At 30.5% G+C, this 21,738-nt stretch overlaps 1 protein-coding gene across 1 annotated transcript in view; it reads right to left on the reverse strand.

The window, feature by feature from the left end:
- The window catches only part of LOC126736811 (uncharacterized), a 410,403-nt gene that overhangs the window by 209,067 nt on the left and 179,598 nt on the right, over positions 1-21,738 (reverse strand). The window lies entirely within an intron of this gene.

Consider the following 21,738-nt stretch of genomic DNA (forward strand, 5'->3'; position numbering starts at 1 on the left):
GTTCCAGAAATAAATGTTTGAGTCGTTCTGAGCAACTTCCTTTGATGACGTCTCTGGCCTGACTTATTGCTCGCTCGGTCTGAAATGTAGAAAGCTTCATTTCATTGAATGCATCTACTTCTCTATTGGTGGCAAATAAATGCATAGTGTCTTCAGGAATTAGATCAATATTGTCAACTTCCCTGGACTTGATCAATTGCACATCTTCGTCGGTCATTTTACCAAACGCCATATTGTTTAGGGCAACTGCAAAAGACTTGTCTTCTTTTTGTCTCATTATTTCTGTAAGTTCAAAATATCTAAAATGATCCCACAAATAAGTTCCACATAATTCTTTATACGGATTAGATTTTACTGGAAAGAAAATAAACATATCTCTTACTGGCGGCAATTGACGATTATCGCCGCATAAAATTATTGGAATATTTCCAAAGATGGCGTCAGATTTAAAAATTTGCTGCAATCTACTGTTAATATGGTCAAACAATCTGGCACCAACCATGGAATATTCATCTATAATAATCAATTTTAAGTCACATAAATTACAATAAATAGTATTTAAAGTGTCATGGTGTAACGGAATTAATTGTTCACCATACTGAGCGATAGGTAATGATAATGCGGAATGTAAAGTTATACCTCCGATATTAAATGCCGCTTTACCTGTAGGCGCACAAAGTAAAACTTTTAAACTTTCGGGATTATTACCTGGTATTGAGTTGAAATGCCGCAATAACGACTGGGTTATTGCCGTAATCAGGTGACTTTTGCCTGTACCTGCTGGACCACTAAGTGTGCAGTAGAAAGTTTCCCCTTCAATTACACTGTCTTGCACGACATTAAGGAACTGATACTGCTTGTGATTCAGTTTGCTTATGAGGGCTTCATACTCTGAATCGCTTATTTGATGAGGCGTTGGGAAAGCGATTCGTTTTACTGGCGCTTCGTCGTCTTTCTTATCGATGATGTGATTAAATGGATCATAAATGGGGTTGTCTAGTCCATAAGGCATAAACTCATCATCGATTTCTCCACCGAATCCACCATCGTCTAATTGATTTGATCGGTCTTCGGCAAGTTTCAGTGCTTCGTCGATTACCTGTTCATCTAAAACATTGAACTTTTGTCGATTTGTAACAATCTCTTGGTATCGATCTTTGTATATGGTCTGTTGATCAATGTTCTCATTTTCAACTTCATCCACTTCATTTCTCCATGGGATGTATAACATTATTTGTTCCCTATAATAGTTAAGAGGGTCTTGCTGAAGTCCATAACGACGGTAGGCTAAAATTTTAGCATGACCCCTTTTAACTAAAACGCCACTTCCATCTTTTAAGGGTAAACCATTAGCTTTTGTTTCTGCTTGTTTCTTAAAGAAATCATAGTAGGCCGCAAACTCTGCCAAACATATGTTTTCCATCTCATTGGGCCTTTGCTCATAATGTTCTATAAGCCCATCACAATAAATATTGGGATCATCATTGTCCATGGCTTTAAGTTCTGTTAATGGTTTCAACATTTTTGTCCTTTCCTTGATTGGATTTGTATGGATGTATACATAGGAGGTACAGGTGTCATGCATCGGTAGTTGTAATACGCTGTAGGCGGCTTCCTGGGCACTTACTTCGCTCGCATTTAAGAAAGCTGCTGCAAGAGATTTAAGTTTGCCCTTAACATCTAAATTACCTTTTTTAATTTCTTCCATAGTCTTCATTAAAATATCAGATACACCTCTTTGAGACTTATTGATATAATTAACTATGTAGGTGCAACAACCATATGGCTCAAAAACTAATTGAATGTCCATGTTGCTCTTCATCATGGAGAACATTTCAGCATTAAAGTTGTTAATAAATCCATCTTTTGGCAGCCTTTCTAAAAATAAAGTAGTTTTAAATATGTTGTGCTGTATAACATTAAGATACTCATCCTTAGACATACCAAGGTCAGCCAAAAAGTTTTCGAATGACAAATCTGGTTTATCTTTAAGCCTACGCATTATCATCAAAAACTTTTCAGACATGGCCTTACGTAAATCCGCTTCCTTGGTTTTGTCAATTTTTATTGGCGTTAGAATTACCGATTTATCCATTGGAAGGTATGGGATACCATACCTGCAAACTTTGTGTCCCCGCACTTCTTTTTGACACGATTTAGAATGATGATGCGTATTAAACTGAATTATATCACGGACATTTTCTAAATCACTATTACAAGTAATATACCGGTTCGCGAATTCGGCACACTCTTTGAAACTTTCTGGTGTTTCTTGGAATTTTGGAGCATTGGATAACCACAATAACCCGTGAACATGAGGAGACCCACGATGTTGAAATTCTATGCGGTAATAATGATGCTCTATGGGATTTTGTTTAAAGGGTCCATTTTGACTCTTCATATGCTTGAATAGCAGTTTGAACCGATAATCAAAGTACCTGGCACAAGTTATCGGATCTGTTCTAATTAAGCGAGTTTTTTCTAAGTACGGCATACTCGCGGCCTCCTCTAAAGTAACATCTTTTTGATCAACAACTTGTGCTAATACCTTGATTAATTCGGGCCATGCTGTTTCGGCTGCTGACACGGTAAAGAACAGTGTAGGGATTCCAAATTGACGAATCATACACAGTAATTTTGTCTTTTCGTGCTTCCAATAAGCAGGTGAACCTGCAATTCTACTAAGAAAATGGAATCCCATGTCACTTCGAATCAACTGGTCTAGAAAATTTGCTTGCCTTACTTGTCCAGCTGTATATTTTCCATCCTCATTCCTCTTTTTTCTGAGACATGTTGCAATTGCACTGGATAATTGGATTAGTTGACGTTTTTTAAATGTATACAACAGATAGTCTGTCCTTGCAAATCGCCTGTCTTTGTGCTGGAGTTGTATTTTCGTCTGCTCAGAATAGGAGAATTTTGTAAGAAATTGCTTAGCATGTCCACAGAAAAGTGTAGGAAATGAGAGTTCATCGCTAAACTGGTCCAGCATCAAATGTATTGGCGTTTTACCTTCTCCTGGGGCAAAACAGATATTTTCTAGGTTACATTTGTCAAGCAAAGTTTCTTGGCCCCCAGGATTTAAGGGCTCTTCTTCTTCATCTAAGAATTCATCTAAATTGTATATGTTATTTTGTTCAATTGAAGATTCTGCTTGAATATTTTTATCGTCATTCTTAGATTCTAGGGGCACTTCCATTGTTTCAAAAAACGCATTATCGAACAATTCTTCAAAATTTTCACTGCACACTGTTTTAGAATCCACGTCCACCACTTTTGAGCCTTCATTTAAGATCTGTGTAGAGGATTCTACTTGAGATCGTATATAGTCATTAATATTTTTTTCCCAATCATCTGATTGCTTTATACCTTCTTGTATGTAAAGAGGTTGTTGACACAAAAATTTTGCTGCTTTTAGAACAACTGCGGGCCGTATGGTTTCCAGGAGATAATCATTTTTATAGTTCATTTTTCTCTTGAGCTTAACCTGAATAGTTTGTGTCTCCTCTACATTTCTAGGCAATAATTTGGTCGAAGTATCTATATTTATAGGGACATTGACTATTTGGCCAGTTATGTAACACTGTCGTGCATATCCTACCTGTCGGATTTGCATGAAAGGTAACCTGGCCGACACCATCCTTTCTTCAAGGATAGTCAGATCTTTTAGCTCAACTGGTATAGGGTGAACAATACTATGATTGCCAGACCAGAACTTTGGCAATTGTCCTTTATAAATATTTGATGAGCAAGACTTGCAGAAGAAAACCCCATCATTGCAAATTTGTGTCGTGAATTCTGTTCCAAATTTGTTTTCCAATCTTTGAAGATCTAATTTAGTACATGAAGTAGGAAACCATAGCCGCAAGCAACAACTGCAAACAATGGTGGGGCCTTCTCTTAATGCTAGTTCAAACTTTGTTGGGCAATTGGTTCTAGTATGTTCCGCCTCCTTTTCATTATTCTCAATTTCATCTGTATGGGATAGCTTTTTAAAAGAATCAATAACTTTTTGTTTTTTCAGAGTTACAGTTTTTGATGACAACGCATCATTGTCATCAATAACCGTTAATGATTTTCGCTTATTAGACTCAATTACAATTTTATTAAAATTTACCTTTCTTGTACTATCCTCTGGAATCTTATCTTTGGGCAAATGTACTTCCTTACCTAAGGTTTCTACATTTTTCTCATTGGTACCACTCTCTTTTTTTGCCAGCTTCTTGGATAAATATTTTTCTTTTTCCTGGAGGCGCTTTGTCTTAGCAGACTTTTTACTCATTTTTGGCATCTGAAAAATCAACTTGCTTTACAATACAATACAAATAAATATATTACTGTTTATATATATATATATATATATATATATATATATATATATATATATATATATATATATATATATATATATATATATGTTTCTTTGCAACTAAAAAATAATATATTTGTAACATCATAGCATTAATTTTGCACCTAGACGACTCAATGTCTGTATGGGCAGCACATACATGATCTAATATTTTAAAAATAAATAACGTACATGGTTACCTAGACAGAAACTAAGCAATCAATAATTACAAAAATAGAACATATATTGTATTATAGGTACCTACATACATACATATCACATTTTCAAATAAAAACATCCTACATTTTTTACTAAAATTTTTAATTTGGTTTATGCTTCTAACTGTTACAGGTAAGATATTGTACAACTTTAGAGCCAAATAAATGAAAGATTTTAAATTTAATGTTTTATGACTAACTGGTAATACTAAGTATCTATTCACTTTTTGCAGTGTTTAATAAAGATGATCTATTTCTTTCTTCTCTTTTTTATGAATAAAAATGCAAGTTAATAAAATAAATAATTTTTGAACATTGAAAATTTGTTCATTATATAACAGATTGGTTGTATAAAATTTACTTTTTTTATTTAATACGTTTAGAATGTAGTTTTAGACAATTTGTAGAGGTCTTAAACTATATTAGGTTCCTCGCCATACAACTATTCTGTAACCCAATATGGATTCTACCAAGGATTTATAAATTAAAATTGACAAGTTAGCATTGAAGATCTTCCTTAAAATACAAAACTTATATTCTAATTTCCTAACTTTAGATGCTACATTATTTATGTGATGTGTCCATTTAAGATTTTGATCTATAATAACACCGAGATATTTTGTTTGATCACAAGATTTTATTACATCACTATCACTCACTCATATATAATCAAAAGGTGGCCTACTAGTCATTTTTGAGGAAAAAGCTACATACTGTGTTTTTTGAAGGTTCAGTGACAATTTAAAAATGGTCTAGCCAATGTTTGACTTTATTAAATCTTAATTTAACCTTTTCTTTCGTTTCCCCCCATGTCATTCCTTTAAATATTAAGGCTATCATCCGCGTATGAAATAACTTCGGCATCAATTTTTATGTTAAGTAAATAATTTATGACGTATGTAATAAATAAAATAGGTCCAAAAATTGTACCTTGTAGTATGCCAGTTTTAATTTTCATCAGGCCACTTGTTAAGTTATTTTATTTTAGTACATTGGGGTCAATCTAATAAGTAGCTTCTAAACAGTTTCAGCACAGTGTCTCTAACACCATAATGCTCTAAAATATCCAGAAGTTTGTTGTGAGGCACTGTGTCAAATGCCTTTGCAAGGTCCAACACAATAAACAATCGTTTCAAGGCTGTTATCCATGTTTGTAGAGATTTTAGAGGTAAGACGCTGTATTGCATCAGTGGTTTTAGCCCCTCTGTAAAAGCACATTAAATTTTTGATAATACATTTATGTCAAAAAAAAATTTAACCAGCCTGCGTTAAATTTCCTTGAAACCTTGAAACGATTGTTTATTGTGTTGGACTTTACTGCTTCCTCAAAAATGTTTGCTAGATTACTTATCAAACTATTGGGCTAGTAGTTTTGAATTTTATTTTTTGATTCTGATTTTTGTATCAGGGTAATAACAGATTCTTTAAAATGAGATGGGACTATTTCGCTTTTAAATATTAAGTTAATGATATATGTTAGAGGAGATATTATAAGTGAAATGACATGTTTTTAATAAATGCACAGATATTCCATCTTCATCTGGGGCACAATTTATATGTGGTTAATGATTTCTTTCTCTGATACAGAATTTAAGAGCATGGAGCAGCTTAAACTATTGGTTAACTGAGGCGATGTATTTGGTACAGAAATTTTTTGTTCTAGTTTTGTCCCTACATTTATAAAATAATTATTGCAGAAGTTTACAATTTCTTTCTCACTTTTAAATTCTGTATCATCATCTTTCGTAATTTTAATTTGCTTATTACTCTTTATTTTTCATGCGGTTTATTGTTTCATACATTTTTTTATATTGTTGCTGTTGCCTGTAATTTCTTTTTTGTAGTAATTATATTTAACTTTATTAATTAATGTTGAGGTTATTTCGGTAGGCTTTATATTCTGACTCAAATAAAGGAATTGGATTTTTTAATAATCTCCTTTTTAGATTATGTCTGTGCTTTATTGAGGTAATTAATCCATTTGTAAACCATGGCTAAGCTTTTTTGTTGGGTTTTTTTCCAGTTTTGACAACCACCTTAGAATGTTCTGTGGAATTCATTAAATGGGATACAAAGAAAGTTTCTGTTTTAAAATATCATAATTAATTTTATATTGGATTTTTGTTGCTTGTTCTTTTTGTTCTGGGTTTTTGCAAGAATTGCGTTTAGTGACGTTAATCATGATTGGATAATGGTTAGTAATATAGGTGTCTAAAATAAATGACTCAAAAAAGAGCTGTTGTATTCTACTTTTAATAAAGAGATAGTCAATGCATGTTCCTGTATCATATCATGTAGTATTATTGCTAAAAGGCAAAGGTATTCATGCACAGTTGGGTCATTTACTGCTTTAAGATTTATATTAATATCTTCTGTAAAAATTTGAATCATATTGCTTGACTTGCTAATATTCAGATAAATCCCCAACAAAAAACTAATCATTTACCTTAGGTGATTTATAAATTGCAGATACACTAAAAGAGTAATCACAAAACTCAAATGTGATTCTACTTAACATTACCTTTGATTTTTTCAATTTATTATGAGTGACTTCTGGATTTAATGTGGATCTGATCAATATAAGAATCCCATCTTATCAATTAAAGTCTCCCTGATTATAGTAAGTGTCATACCCTGCAATTTTGTACAGATCGCAAGAATTTAACTTGAAGCATTCAGTCAATATGAATATATCACAATATGTGAGCTTGCCCCGTTGAAACAGTAATAACAACTTATCAAAATTTACCTTGGCACTTCTTATATTTAATTGAACAACATTTATTAACCTAGGTGATTTACTTACTAATTCATACAATGGCTCCAACTCCATTAGCCGTCCCACTCTACCTTCAGTCAAATTGTCAAGTTCATTTAATATTACTTCTTGAGGTTTGTACCATAAAGGTCCATAATCGATTTTATTTCTTAAATGTTTTAAATGATATTGGCATGTGGGACAATTAATGTTATTGGCTGCATGATGTGGATCATATTAATATCAACATTTTTGTTAGCTTCAACACAGTTTTAAAATTTCTTAATATTGCTGGAACAATTTGTAGCTCCACTTCTATGTCTGTTCTTGTGAAAGAACCCTTAACACTTAAAATACCTTAGCTATATTGAAAAGTTGTTGATACATAATACAGAACAAACTATATCACTTTCATTTAAAAAATTTTATGTATATGTTCTATAAGAATTTCAAAATATTCCTATTTTAGATTTTAGGTCTTATGTAGAATTGTTGTAGTATAACTTAAATTATAGAAATTACAATATTTGTGGATAGAAGTTTAAATTGCATAAATTTTATGTAAAAATAAAAGCAGTACTCTTATTTATACATTGGCTAAAATTAGCCTCCAAATAAATCAAAAACAATGTTAATTAGCAGTAATGTTAACTATTATAATTCAATGAATAAAGTGGTAGTGGTAAACTGGATAAATGAAATAAAGTATCCGGGCTTTATAATTAATAATGAACGATTAAGAATGATCTTTAAAAAAGATTGAAAATATTTTTTTGCCAAGAATTCTTAAATATCTGTCTGTATCTAGATGAAAATAATACTATGGTGAGTTATACACTCTTTTAAACAGAAATTGTACATTTCAGCCATCATTTTATCTTCAGGCTTAAAAAGGGACTAGTTCCCACATATTTTAACCAATATATAATGTCAAGAGCCGGAATTTATTTGTAGGCTACTTAAAGTTCAATTAATTTTCACCTTGTAAGAATAAATAAAACATCAATAATAATCTCATAATTTAATTTAATTATAAATGATTTTAGTTATTAAGGTGCTGTGTTTTTAATTTCTTGTGTTCATCTTCATGATATTATAATTTACTACTTAATATTGGCTAATAACAATATTTTTTTAACAATAAAATAAATAAAAATATCATTAGGATTGTTTTTATTTTAATAATTTAAATAGTAAAATTTATAAATATTAGTACTAAATATTTATTAAAAAATAAAAAAAAATTATTAATATTTAGGCTTATGAGTAATAAATGCACTTTTTAAAGATGTCAATATTTCCATAGCAATAACTAGAAAATTGAATCCCATTAAGATCATAGTAGACATAAATTGGCATCATTATCATAAAAAATACTGTAAATATTTAGAATAGACTCAAAATAAATAATACGAGAATAAAATGCTTTACTTAAAAAATCATTTTAGTTAAATGTAAGCAGATAGACAATAATTAGGTTTAATTTTTGCTAGAAAAAAAACTTTCTAGAAAGTTTTTATAAAGAACTACCAAAAATTACCATTTGACTAAAAGGATATTTATATATGTATATATTTTTCTTGATTTGTTTCATACAATAACAGTTATTTTCTTTCCTCTTTATATGTTTAAAAATTAATTTACACATCTGAGTGGTATACACTTTATAAAATACTTTTACTTTAGATCTCTAAGACACCCTAAGTAGAAATCATATCTAAAACATACACATCTTTTTCATGTGTAATCACATATTTATACGATGAATAAATTTTAAAACTGAGAAATATTATAATATTGATAATATATAAATTTAAATAAAACTTACCTTTGATTTTGTAAAATGGAACTATGGAAGACAAATATGTACTATATGGTGCAATGAGTAAAATTTTTCCAAAAACTTTGCTTGCTTGCTTGTTTTGTCAATATATGAGTCCAATAATTATTGCTTGAGATCCTAGAAACAATAGAAAATTAACTTATAGCTAAAAATTGTTGATATTGCTCAAAATTACCACAAAAGAAACATTAAGAAATTCCAAAGGCAATTTTATAACTCATATTTAAGTCAAGATTTACAATATAAATAGATTTTAAGATTACTGTAATCATAATATGCTTAAATTAACATAAAAACTTACCTTTGATTTTGTAAAATGGAACTATGAAAAACCAAATAATACAATAGAATTCAATGATCCAAATTTGTCCAAAATTTTTGCTTGCTGGCTTGGTTTATCACTGTTACACTGTTGCAAAGCAAAATGCAGATCTAATAAGCCTAATAATTATTATTGCTAACCTAAAAACTATAATAAATTGATAATTAACACTCAAATAAATTAATAACTAAAAACTGTTTATAACACTTTATAACACACGAATATTCCTCAAAATTAGCATAAAAGAAATTTCCACGGAAATTTTACTCTTTGATGCAAAAACGGAATATAAAATGGCCGTTTATTTTCCCTGGATACACGGGTTGCCGACCGATGCTCTTTTGTTTTTGTTTATTATAAATCACGGCTAACTTCGTACGTGTAGCTTTAAGGCGCTTCCCGGTGTAATGCGATGATGCGCAACTGATGAACAACAACCATCGTCGCCACTGACGATATTTTTCTTTTGGAAGTTTATCCAGTTTGAATTATTTTATTGTGATGATCATAAGATTTGATGAATAAGTTTTTGGATCCATAATTATTAAAATTAAATAACTGCGAATTAACTAATTAAATATAATATTTAAATGAAGGATTTATTTATTTGAAAGGGATATTTTCATCAATTTTTAAATATTATATAAAAATTAATCATAAATTATAAAAAAGCCAAGAAAAAAAAACTTTATTTTATTTTTTTCTATAATCTATCTAAATCTATAATTTTTTAAATAAAGAACTTAAAGTAAAAGTTTTTAAGTTGTTTTAGGGAAAATGGATTTAGGACTATACAGGTTAATATTAAATGCCACAAATCATACTCTATCGATACTCTAAAGTCACTCAGCAGATTAGCGCTTAGGGTCAACCGCTAACGTCAGCTGAACGTATCCATTGATTAAATAACAGGGAGCACGGACTATAATTTGGTTGCTGGCCAAACCGACATATGCTACGTTCTCGATTTGGTCGCTGGAACTCGATCGGATGCTAGCATGCATACCTATATATGTATTTTATCAGTTTTATATAAATATATATATTTATCTTATATTGTGGAAATATGTATGAAAAAAAGAATGACTTATAAAATAAGACTGATAAAAATCTCATAACGTCATTCAAGTTTATATATATTTTGCTTGTGTGGCCTTTTGAGTATCTAGAATGATTACAAAGTATGATTTGTTTTCATCCTGGTCAACAATTCAACGGCTATGGGACCCATTAGTTGTAATCCAGGAGGAATTGCATGTTTTAACTGCTGATTAGTATACCACACAACGAGTAATAAATAAGCTAATTGAAATATGTTAGGATTCCGCAGAGATCGTGAAATGTGTTTGATGGGGCTCAGACCATGTACTTAAGGACATCCATCAAGAAATCATTGAGATTCTACCATATTGATGAAATTGGGAAACCAGGAAGAACTGCCTGTCTTTACTGTTGATTAGACTACACAACCAGAAATAAATAAGTTACATGAAGTATGTTAGGATTCCCCAGAGATCATGAAATGTGTTTGATGGAGTAGGTGCAATCATATGAGGAAGGAGATAAAAATTAGAAGTAAACAGGAATATAACAACTGAACAGTGACACAAACTGTAGACAATTAACTTTTTGTTGTGGAACGGAGCAATATTTCAATGAAGTTTCACTTAATACTGGATTTTTTCACCAGAAGTTGGATGCATTTATCATTTATATACTTAATGTTATTTGAATGAAATATACATACCTATGTAATTATATATACTTTATTTGTTTCAAATCTTGAATAGGCAAAAAGGCACGAGAATCTTTCAATTGGAGCTAAAAACCCAATTTTTGGGTAGAAAATAAAACTTATTTCATGTTTATATTCCATAACCTGTTTATTGTTTTATCAACTTTTGTCATACAGTTATTTACTTTTAATAATTAAAGAGAAAAATGATCTATAATAAAGGTTGAGTTTGATTCAAGATTCCATTCCTTAAGGCATAAACCAAATTTGCTCTATATTACTTTGCAGTCATTAGCATACAGTTATTATCCATTTTATACATATCTTTAATTTTCATAAAAATGTCTATAATAAATAGTTTACATTTTAAAATATACAATTAAAATTTACACTTGTTAGGCAAACAATTATTACTCTCATATAAAGCAGATACTATTGGGACAGTTTTCTAAGAGCTACTGTTTATAAGAGGCGATCAGTTTAAATTTGTACACTTAATCCAAAATGTTTCATAGACAGTCCTTTTTATACCTGAATATTCTTACATACTTAACTTAAGAACTGCATTATTCTTTTGCTTAATTATAATACATCTTGTTAAATCAATGTTTTTAATTTATTTAGAAAGTCTTTTAAGATATGTACTTAGGTCATTAAAAAGTTACAATGTCTTGCAGAACAGCAAACATATCTGGTTGTCAAATTGGTATGCTAGCTGAAAAAGAGGACAACAAAAATCCAAGGAATAACCCTTGAAACACACTTACAATTATCTTTTAGTTTCTCATAATGCTCTCGGTCAAATAAATATGTTAAATCATTTATAATGTTTTTGTTAGATTAGCTATTTTGCAATTTTATTTTTCAGTAGAAAAAGAACATGAATTCCCAACCCAACCCAACCCAATTCTCTCAAATATTCCAAGTTTGTGCTTCGATGAGTTCACTCATCATTATCAGACTCTAACACCACACAGCTGTAATGTTTACATGAAAACCCAGTAAGTTTATAGGTGTTTCTGCCCTTCTAACCCAACCCAACCCGCTATATTATTTCAATCTTTTAGGTAGGAAAAATAAATAATGAACACAGTTAAATAATTAAGTAAAATCATCTTTATTTCATGAACTTATGTAAGTACATATCACTTTATGTGATAGAAAAGAGACATTTTACAAAAGCAGCTGTTTTTACACCTAATTTAAACATAAACATAATTTGTTAATGCCATATACACAAAGGTGCTCACATATGTCGCAGAGAAAATCTTTACACTTCTTAATATTATTATTAATCAAAGGATTTAAAGCCTAAAAGTTTTATATTATAATTACATATATGAGAAATCATCATTTAGAAATTCTTGTATTGAGAAAAAACATTTTTTCAATAGATATTGTTTTATAGTAAATTTATATTGCAGTAAAAAACTTGGTAGGTAACAGTTTAATGGTAGCAGGGAGAGCATTATAGAGTTTGGGAGCAAAGAAGGAAACCCAACACTTAACCTTGTGTATCCTATAAAAATTTGTATATATATGTTCTCCATTTCTCGTAAAATGAAAATTGTACAATTTTGTGTGTGGAGTAATCACTAATATGATGTTTAATATGTACTAAACTATATGATATATAAATACTTCTCTGTAAGGAAACTATCTTTGGTATCTAAATAATATAGAATATAGAACAACAACAATAAGATAAAAAAAAGTCTCTCCAGTTTTGGACTGGCTTTTTCTGCTTCTTTTCACTACCATCTTCCACCTTATCATCAACTCAACACTTGAAACATCTAGCTGCCAGAATCTGCATTCCTCCCCTTCGATAGTGCCACAACTGGATGCTATCTACTGCTTCGATTATCCTCTTAGATGTTTTAAAGCCTGGCATCTCGCTGACCTGAGCATTCAGACTAAGTGGCCTGCTGCCAGTCATGAGCAAAACCATTAAGATACCCTTGCATGGACGCTAATTGTTAGACCATACAGATATCTATTTGTTATTCATATTTGACTAGGGACACAACTTTAGTTGAATTTCCTTACTCTTTTGAGGTTACACACCTCTTGTGTGAAAACTGATTATATGCTTATATGCAAGGTGTAATATAACATTTACAGCGTTTAGTTAAGCGGAAATTTGCCAATCTTTCACATTTTGGGCCTTATTCTAACTAATAAGTTCAATATTTTCTCCTTTTTGGTCTTGTTATTTATTTACATAATACATGTAGAGGTTAGGTTGTCATTGAAGCTCCTCATATTACATTAAGGCCTACCTTTAACGCTTGCGTTTTCTTCACAATTCAAATAATAACAATGATCCACAGTCCACAGTTAGATTTTGTGTTAAAATAAATAAATAGTAATTAAACTTTCACTCCCGCACCCAAAATGCCATGTATGAGTCCTTCCGTCGCATGAAAACACGGTAAATTCTAAAACTTTTCAACTTTGTCGAATGATCACAGCTAAAGGAAGGCGACTTGGTACAACATACGCACATAATCGGATTCTCCAGAGTCTCTAGAATTATTCCATACCGATTTCGGGAAATTCTGAGCTAATTTAAGCATTTTATCAATAAAAATAAGAAGCAAGTCCGAGCCGATACATCCACGTTGACGTCATGTCACTGATGTCATCAAAACTGCGGTAAAAGTCGGTATTAAAATCGCCCGTAGACGTCAAAATCGACCATTTTCAGACGATGTTTTAGGGTATAAAAAAAGGTTTTTACCTTATGATTTGTACATGGAAAAATAGTATAAAGCCTTAGGAACAGTTTAACATCAATTCTGGACCGATTCCAGGTGGTTTTAGTAGTCAAATTTCGATTATAAAAAGGGTCTTATTTTCGAACGGAAACGGTCGAAAAGCGCAGGTTTCATTGCCTGGGTGACGGGCTTGTTGGGTGCTAGACCACTTATGGATTGTACCATGACCACCCGGCACTGGGGGGGTACAGCATTCCACTGGTCCATTTTTGGGACTTTTCATATAAAATTAAATTTTCTTGGAAAATTGTTATATTTGAAACAAAACGGTATATAGTGTATTATAGCCAGATAAATTCCGCGTGTCTGAAGGCAAAAATGGTCTTTCTACGTTGCATAGGTATGCCAGTATTAAGCGTCAAAGTTAAAAAAAGGTGTAGAGCAAAAACTACTCTACGTAGATGACTGTAGAGTTTATCAAAAAAAAGCTCTTAAAAAGTATTATAAATGTTGAAAGTTTGAAATTTCCAAGTTCGACCCTTAAAAAGTTATTAAATAAAATGTGATTTTTTTTTGTCAATTTTTTGGACCTTCATGGAAAAAAAATTTTATTGCTCGCCCTGTATAGTTCACAAAAATTTCGATTATATGGCGTTTGAAAGACAAAAGATGAAGCTTTTTTTTGAAAAAATTTTTTTTTTCGAAATAAGTTTTGTTTGGCGGCAAATTCAAAAAAACTGAAAATGCCAGAACTCGTAAAATAAATTTTTTACAAAAAAAAGCTCCAAGTATGTCAAATCTCTTATAAAACTAAGTCTTTTCGCCGAAAAACTTTTTTTATAAAAATTATCTTTTAGCCTCTGGACCATTTTGAATTTTTTTTTTACTCAATTTTGATCGCTTATAGTAAATCACCCTGTATACGGATCTGGCCCAAAAAGTATACAGACACGTAACCCCCAAGAACCCATATATCCTAAAAATTTCAGCTCGATTAAACGCTTTAAACTTGAGATCAGGTGAATAACTCGATTTGTACCCATTTTTTTACGAATTTTTGACTTCAACTCGGTACCGCTCTCTTTGTGGGTACCGAAAAAAAAAATTGTTTACGGATCCATCATTCTCAATGTATTGAGAGGCCACATGCCAAATTTCATCGTTTCGCTAGCCATACAGCCAAAGATATGAATTTTTATTTCCCAAAAAACACGCTTTTTCGGACCCGACCTCGCGTGCATAATATAGTCGCTGACGCTCCTATATAACAAGTATAGTCGCTTCGCTCCTATACTTTTGGTCCGTGGGGACCAGTTTGGAACCTATAGGTCTTGTCTGTGAAGAGCCATAAAGAAATTCTTTAAAAAAATCAAAAATGATCATGTGTACTCAAGTCTGGTCAGTTGGGGGGGGCCAACGTTTATATGCCAAAGAAAGAGAGGACCAGTTGTTGGGGTATCATGCTTCAAAGAACCATAATGTGTTATATAGTCGCGTTGTATGTCAAATATAATAAACAATAATTAAGTTACTTAGTAAAAAAAGTTTTGCAGAAATAACCATATTTTTTACTTGAATAAAAGTGTCAATATTGCAGAGTGACCGAATTTATGGATATATATAAAGAGACATGCGCATAATTAAAAAAATAAACAATATGTTTAGACCAAAAAAGTTATAAGAAATGAAAATGTTCATAAAAGTAGCTTTTATATTTTAAGAATTAAATCGTAGGTCTGACTGATAGAATAAATAACGAGACTTTTATTATAATAGTTGAATAATTTTTTGCAACTTTCTTAAAATTATTTTTTAATTTAGTTCTAAAAAGTTGTCTTACCAAAAAACATTTTTTGAGTAAAAACTTACTTAATTGTCCTCGAATTTCAGTCAAAGTTTTCGGCTAGTGACAGGTGTTTTAACCGGTCACTGGCACTTAAGAAGCCATCTCCATACTATCGGTATTGCGGACAACCCGGAATGCCGATTGTGCTGTGAGGAGGATGAAACCGTTGACCATGTAGTCGGGGAGTGCCCAGCACTCACGCGCGCCAGGTTCAAATACTTGGGCAACACTTTCAGTGTACCGAGCGACTTTAAGTCCTTCAAACCTTATCGGTTTCTCTAAGGCCGTTGGGCTCTGGTAACCCCCGGTGGGGCATGACGGGTCCCTCAGGAGACTTATATGCACAACTGCCTTGGCAGCCCACTGTTTCGTCAATTCATTCCAGTCGAAGTTTTGCAGCTTTGGATTATACCATAAAACTTCTTGTTTTTTTTTATAGACCTAGAATGAAAAAATGTAATAAAATATTAAAAACACGAAAAGTCCTCACCAATAATTAAATTTTAAGTCATCCAACTTCTTGCCATAAAAGGATGTATCTACTTGTCATTGTCAAGTCCGTTGAATGCGTTTTCTTCAAATTAAAGGCTGCTGATAGATCACGATTAAAATAGAATCTGGAATACAAATGGATCACTAGAAAAAGAAACCATATTATTAGCATCTTATGAGCAACATATTGTTTCGTCCTCATTATGAACTCATCAGTATTGCATATCCAAGAAATTATTCATTTCTCGAAAGCAATAGACAATTGTTGCTGCGGGGCCAACTAGTCAACAGTTGCCAAAATATATTTTTATTTGTTGAAATAAAAATATATTTTAATTCTTTTTTTAGAGAGATGTTAAAAATAACAAAAGTATTCCTTTATCAATAGTTACGATTATGTCTTGACTGTTTTGCATGTCTTGACTAATAATACTCAATTTGTTAATACTCTTAGTGCCAAATATTTTCTAGTTTATCTCAATATTGTAAAATTGGTCAACTGGAAAAAAGTGCTACATAAATATGCACGTAATTGTATAAACAATAAAACCGGCAACTTCCAGTAATTTTTGTACTGTTTTGAGGCTTTTAGTACCTTTTATTTTAGCGTTTTTTTAGCTATTTAGGTAGGTACTCATTCATGTATTAGCCTTTGTACTATACTTGAATTCTGCCAATTATTATTGAAACTGTCTTGTAATTTGTTGACCATTATATGTATAATATTATTGTTTATTAAGTATTAACATTATGAGAATATTTTTTAAATTCTGTTTTTAAGTATTTGTTCTATTTTTTTTTTGCCCCTTAGATAATACAATATAATATAAGAATAACAACATTTAAAATTAAACAGACTGCAAAATTATAAGATAATTATGCTCATATATTAGGCATGAATATCCTTAATAACATTGACCAACCGGCCAAAAATAAAATTAGTATTTAATGTAGCTGATTGGATTATTGTTTTAGCGCAACATAACTTGAACATTGCTTAGCAGCTTATAGTGTGTTTGGGCTTTTTGTACTTTAGCATTTTTAGCTGTTTGAGTACTTTTGTTTAAGCCTTTTATTTACTTAAGTTGCTATTAATGTCAAGTGGTACTGCAGCTAAAGTTATAAGACAATCATAGTTTATCATTATCAAAGCAAATTATGATAACTTTAATTATGATGTTAAAAGTACTTGTTGGCCAGTCATGTATTTAAACGTAAATGTTATTACTATTTTAGAAACTAAAATAAGATTGAAAATCCCTATACTAATACTTTATACATTTATAAGATAATAAAAATGAGTTAAGACGTAATAAAATAGTAAAAAAAAAAGAAATATTTTTCTACAATTTCTTGCCCTTGAAATAATGTAATTTGTTGTTTTCTTTAACATTTCAGATTAAATATATTGCAAAATTATAAAATCATTAAACTTGTCTATTCATATTAGACATTAAAATCTTTAATGACATTGACCAACCAGACAAAAATAAAATTAGTATTTGATGTACCTGATTGGATTATTATTTTAGCACAACATAACTTGGACATTTGTTAGCAGCTTATAGTGTGTTCGGGCTTTTGGTACTTTAGCATTTTTAGCTGTTTGAGTACTTTTGTTTAAGCCTTTTATTTACTAAAGTTGCTATTAATGTCAAGTGGTACCGTAGCTAAAGCTATAAGACAATCATAGTTTATAATTATCAAAGCAAATTATGATCACTTCAATTAATTATGATGTTGAAAGTACTTGTTGGTCATATGTAAATTTAAATGTAAACTTCATCTCCATTTTATAAACTTAAATAGGATTGAAAATACCAATACTAATACTGAATACATTTAAAAGATTAATAAAAATTACTTAAAATGTGATAAAACAGTAAAACAGAAATATTTGCCTACAATTTTTTCTTGCCCTTTAAAAAATATATTTTACTAAGTTTTCCTTAACATTTCAAATTAAACATATTACAAAATTATAAGAACATTATACTTGTCTATTTATATTAGACATTAAAATCTTTAATGACATTGACCAACCAGACAAAAATAAAATTAGTATTTGATGTACCTGATTGGATTATTATTTTAGCACAACATAACTTGGACATTTGTTAGCAGCTTATAGTGTGTTCGGGCTTTTTGGTACTTTAGCATTTTTAGCTGTTTTAGTACTTTTGTTTAAGCCTTTTATTTACCAAAGTTGCTATTAATGTCAAGTGGTACTGTAGCTAAAACTGTAAGACAATCATAGTTTATCATTATGAAAGAAAAGTATGATAACTTCAATTATGATGTGAAAACTATTTGTTGGTCATATATTATTTAAACGTAATGATTATTACCTTTTTAAAAATTTAAATAGGATTTAAAATGCCAAACTGATACTTTATTCATTTATAAGATAATAATAATAAATTAAGTAAGTGTAATTCAGGTCAATGCTTAACTTGTAATTAACTTCTAAATAGGCCTATTTTTCGGGCTCAAAAATTGACTAGGCTTAAAAAACTTTATCTTTTGGTTAACTATTCTGAAATTAAATTATGTTTATTTTTATTTACGTTACCATTAATAAATAAATAAATTCTTAGTTATTATTATATTATTTTTATGCAGTTATTTTGGTAATTGCTCAACCAAAACAGTATAAAAATAAATTAGTATTTAATGTACCTGATTGGATTAATGTTTTAGCACAACATAACTTGGACATTTTTTAGCAGCTTAGTGTTTTTGGGCTTTTGGTACTTTAGCATTTTTAGCTGTTTTAGTACTTTTGTTTAAGCCTTTTTGTTAACTGAAGTTGCTATTAATGTCAAGTGGTGCTGTAGCTAAAGCTATAAGACAATCATAGTTTATTATCGATACAAATTTCTCGTTTTCAATAAATCATTGTAACAAATACCAAACTGCTATTTTATTTTAATATACCCTTGAAACAGGCATAGATTTTGAAATAATCGACTTATTCTGCAACACATACAAAATAATTATATAAGAATATGGCAATTAATTGTCTATACATTCCAATAATTTTATTTACATTTTTTAACTCATTTTTCGATATTAGTATTTTAACAGCTATCATTGGGATTTAAAAGATAAAGTTATTCACATTTAAAAATGTGTTCTTTTTTATGTAGTTCTGTTTAAAGTCTAACTATTTGATTGTCCAAAATAACAATTTAGCAATATATATAAGAAATTAGAAAAGGGATTTTCATTGTGAAAGCGAATAATTAATCACTTATGGCTTATTTTTGGTAATGCAAAACTCTTTTTAATATTGCTTTGCCCATTTGTAATTTTCTTTACGTTTAATAGGTTGGTCCTAGTATTTCAACAAAATTTAACATTTTTCTAATAGTATTAAATATACATCTTCTAAACTGTTATCAAAACTAGATATTCTACTTATGCGATTATCATCACACTTCCACCACTGATCGTTATAATTAACTATAGATGTATAATGACCAGATCCAATGGTGTTTCCATGATGCCTAACAACACTTTTTACTCTGAATATTTGATCATCTAAAATAACACTTTCAGAAGCAAAATTATAAAATTTAGCATTTATCTTATTCCCTTGAGGGCCAATTCTCTGAAGACATACTACCAAATATTTCTGGCCAGTAACCACTGAGCGTGTTTTCAGATTATTGCCACACTGTGGGCACATTCTATCAGAGTCTTTTAACATTAACATTGAATTAAAGTCAATTAAATTGCCACAGTTTTCAGGAAAATAAAGAAAGTGAGTGTATATTACTTGTCCATCTTCATTGATATTAATATTACAATTCTGACAATTTAAAAGTTCATGAACATTAGCTTTTATAAAAATGCCGAAATCATCTGCATCTAATTTTCTTATTAAAGATTGACAAAACGATTGAGCGTCCATTTGTTGATTTACAGCAAAATTTTCACCATTTCGACCAGACACCAATTGTCGAACTTTTAATGTGGAATTAATTTTGGTGAGCATAATATCATTTAGAGCACTGTTTAGCGCTGTATTTCGCTTTGAAATAGAAACGCGAAATTCAGGCAAACATAAAAATGACTGTATAATGCTATTTGCATAACATGACACCATATCGTTGTTTAATAAAGCAGGTGGTTTATTAAATAAGTTGAGATTGTTTTCATGATCTGAACTAATATCTATTACCATGTCATTATCTACACTTTGGCAAGTAGAGTCAAATAATGAACTTTGTGTTTGGATTTGCTTGGTATTAAATTTTAGTTCGTTAAAACCCTTTGTGAATGGTTTATTGTTATCAACGTTCTGATTTAGCTGCTTCGGAATAAAACCTTTATCATAAATACTAACCACTAGAGATTTATGGTGACTGTAAACAGTATTATAAAAATTGTAACTTAAATTATTAAAATTACTAAAAAGCCAATCAATTTGAGTTTTTGATTTTGTAGTTGATTCGCCAATACTCAATTTGCAACTTAAACTTTTAGATATTAAATAATTTTTTAAACCATTTTCATTTTGATTAATAATATCTTGATTAAAATCACCAATGATTAGTATATCACTTTGTTGATCAATAATGTCTTCAAAACATAGTTTAGCTTGTACAATGCTCAATTTTGGAGGAATATAAACTGCTATGACATAAATTTCATTCAAGTAAAATGTGATTGCTTGAAAAACTATACCAGAGAAATCTTTGGTGTATTTTTTCACTGACTTTATTTTTGCTGATATATTTTTTTTCTTGAAACAAATTATGCCAAAGGGTTTACTTACAGGTCGATCGTTACTCAAGTTGGCAAACACTTCAAAATCATTTAATTTTATATTTTTTTTGTTTTTATATAACCAGGTTTCAACAAAAATTAGGAAATGTGCATCTTTAAAAATGGGATTATTTTTTATAAGATTGAGATTTTTTGGTAGACTTTGCACATTTTGGTAAGCAATAATGTATTTGACATTGGAATCATTAAGGTACTGAGTGGTATACTTGGATGTTAAAAGCTTGTTTTCTTGCATATTAACCAGTTCTTTATAAGCAGCATCCTTTTCGGTTGCCGGTTTAGGGGCCTTAAACTTACCAATTATGTAGAGGCCACTTAGCTTTGTAGCCCGACTGCACGCAACATAGGTACTGGTTCTCGTCATTCCCTTACCAATGTGAACAGCTACTTGTTCATAGGTGGCACCTTGACTTTTGTGGATTGTAATTCCTTCACTGATTAAAAGAGGAAACTGAAGACGCTCAACGTGAACATTGCTGCCTTTTTGAACTTTAACAGCTCTTGCAGCTCTTTCTATGGGTGTCCAAGTGGGTGATAAATACATAGACTTCCTAAGGGACTCGTTTCTCTTTCGGCATTCCTTGCCTGACTTGGAATCAAAGAACTCCATCCACACTCTGCATGGAACTTTATTTTGGTCATAGTCTATTTGCCGTAGGATA

The sequence above is a fragment of the Anthonomus grandis genome, chromosome 5 (genome assembly GCF_022605725.1).
Source record: "Anthonomus grandis grandis chromosome 5, icAntGran1.3, whole genome shotgun sequence".
NCBI lineage: Eukaryota > Metazoa > Arthropoda > Insecta > Coleoptera > Curculionidae > Anthonomus > Anthonomus grandis.